The sequence below is a fragment of the Colobus angolensis genome, unplaced genomic scaffold (assembly GCF_000951035.1).
Source record: "Colobus angolensis palliatus isolate OR3802 unplaced genomic scaffold, Cang.pa_1.0 Scaffold17, whole genome shotgun sequence".
Taxonomy (NCBI): domain Eukaryota; kingdom Metazoa; phylum Chordata; class Mammalia; order Primates; family Cercopithecidae; genus Colobus; species Colobus angolensis.
The window spans coordinates 728836-731684 of NW_012114821.1; positions in this window are offsets into that span (position 1 = coordinate 728836).

Here is a 2849-nt window from a genome sequence, read left to right on the forward strand (position 1 = left end):
ACGGGGTTTCACCGTGTTAGCCAGGATGGTCTCGATCTCCTGACCTTGTGATCCGCCCATCTCGGCCTCCCAAAGTGCTGGGATTACAGGCTTGAGCCCCGCACCCGGCCAACACAGAGCATTTTCAACATTGCTGTATGTTTGAAGTTTTTCACAATAAAATGTTGGAGGCCGGGTGTGGTGGCTCACACCTATAATTCCAGCACTTTGGGAGGCTGAGGTGGGCGGATCACCTGAGGTCAGGAGTTCAAGACCAGCCTGACCAACATAAAGAAACGCGCCTCTACTAAAAAATACAAAATTAGCCAGGCGTAGTAGAGCGTGCCTGTAATCCCCAGCTACTCAGGAGGCTGAGGCAGGAGAATTGCTTGAATCTGGGAGGCAGAGATTGTGGTGAGCCGAGATCGCACCATTGCACTCCAGCCTGAGCAACAAGAGTGAAACTCCGTCTCAAAAAAAAGAGTATCAGTGAGTGCTAAACTGCTGGAAGGAGGCCGGGTGCGGTGGCTCACGCCTATAATCCCAGCACTCTGGGAGGCTGAGACAGATGGATCACTTGAGGTCGGGAGTTCAAGACCAGCTTGGCCAACACGGCGAAACCCCATCTCTACTAAAAATTTAAAAAAAATTAGCCAGGCGTGGTGGCAGGTGTCTGTAATCCAAGATACTCGGGAGACTGGGGCTGGGAGAATTATTTGAACCCAGGAGGCAGAGGCTGCAGTGAGTCGAGATGTCACCACTGTACTCCAGCCTGAGCAACAGAGCAAGACTCCATCTCAATAAAGAAAGAAACAAACAAACTGCTGGGTGGAGGAGCAGTGAGAACAGACACATCATCTCAACTGCCTCCATATGGCTAATGACAAGGGAATCAAAAGGGGAAAATGAAATCGTGTGCCCCTGGCAGGACAGAAGCAGAGCAGTGTCACTCCTGTGTGATTCCTGCCCAAACGGATGACTGAGTATGAACAGCAGCAAACATTAGACAAACCCACACTGAGAAAACAGGAAGCAGTGAAATGTTTCTGTAAAAGATGAGATGGGGAATATTTTAGGCACTGTGGCCATGCATGAGCACATGGGCATGGCTGTGTTCCCATAACACTTTATGTACAAATCGGGCAGCTGCCACACGGGGCCCCTGCAGTTGGCCCAGGGACTCTTGTTGTACAATAATTACAAGCCTGTAATCGTCAAAGGTGTCCAATCATGTACGATGTACCTAAAGAGAGGTCTGACCTTTGTCCCTTCTTCAGTCCTTGGAATTTCCTGAGTGATAAGGAGTGCCTGTTTTCCATGGTGGCCCTGAGGGTTTATGCTAAGGAGGGACTCCGGGCGAAGACCCACCACTTTGGGCCTACAGGGATGGGAGTGGGAGGGCTGGGGCTGGAAACTGAGTTCCTGGGATTTTCTGAGAAACTGGAGATTTTCAATCAATCCCACCCAAGTATTAATACCGCAATAAAAACTCCATGGGCACGGCCCATGTGGTGGCTCACGCCTGTAATCCCAGCACTTCGGGAGTCCGAGGCGGGTGGATCACTTGAGGTCAGCAGTTCAAGACTAGCCTGGCCAACATGGTGAGACCCTATCGCTACTGAAAATACAAAAATTAGCCGGGCATGGTGGTGGGCACCTGTAATCCCAGCTACTCAGGAGACTGAGGCAGGAGAATTGCTTGAACCCGGGAAGTGGAGGTTGCAGTGAGCTGAGATTGCACCACTGCACTCCAGCCTGGGCAGCAAGAGCAAAACTCCGTCTCAAAAAATAAAAAAATAGTAAGTTAAATAAAAAATTAAAAAAAAAAATAAGTTAAATTTAGGTCAGGTATGATAGCTCACACCTGTAATCCCACCCCTTTGGGAGGCTGAGGCAAATAGATCACCTGAACTCAGGAGTTCGGGACCAGCCTGGGCATCATGGCAAAACCCCATCTCTACTAAAAATACAAAAAATTAGCCGGGCGTGGTGGCACACACCTGTAGTCCCAGCTACTCGGGAGGCCAAGGCATAAGAACTGCTTGAACCTGGGATATGGAGGTTGCAGTGCCCAGCTATCCGCAAGCTTCCACTCACTGCTGGAGGAAATTTCTGTGAAGCTTCTGGTGAAGTCCCTGAAGGCACCAGAAGCCAAGGCACTTGCGGAGAAACTGACCTAGGCCTGGCAGATGCTCAGAGGCAGGCAGAACAGGACCATACCCTCCCTGCCTCCTCCCCGCTCTGCCACTCCGTTCAAAGGGGCTTTGGGCTAACAGGTTTCTCTCAAAGCCGAGAGCTGGCTCCACGAGGCTCAGGCTAGGCTGCACTTTGTGGCTGCAGGAATTCTAGGATCTGACCAAAAGCAGGAATGCCCGCCCAAGGGTTCCAACAGAATGTGTCCCCACCCTACCCCTGAGTTCTGCACTGTAAGGTAAAGGAGGAAGAATGGGCCCTGACAGCAATAACCCAATTTTGCCCATCTTCAGGGGCAGAGACAGAGGCAGCCTCCTCTCCCAGGTTCAAACCTTGGAATGGGGCGAGAAGAGAAGGAAGGCGGGGCAGCTGCTTCTCTGCCAGCCTAGAAGCCTGAGGGAGAAGGCACCGACCCAGGGCTGGAGCCCCTCCCCACTCAGACCAAGGCTGATCTGGGGAAGGGCCTGTGGCAGCTGCATCCAGTGTGGAGGACCCTGGTCTACACCCCACCCCACCCCACAGGCCCAGCAGGGCTCACTGTCCCTTCAGCCAGTACCTTCCCATGTAGGAAAGGATGCCTGAAAGGCATCTGTAGAATCCTCAGCAAAGCCCTGCAGCCCTCCCAGCCCCACCCCCCAGGCCGGTGAGGGCATCTGGAGCAGGCACTCCTGCACGGC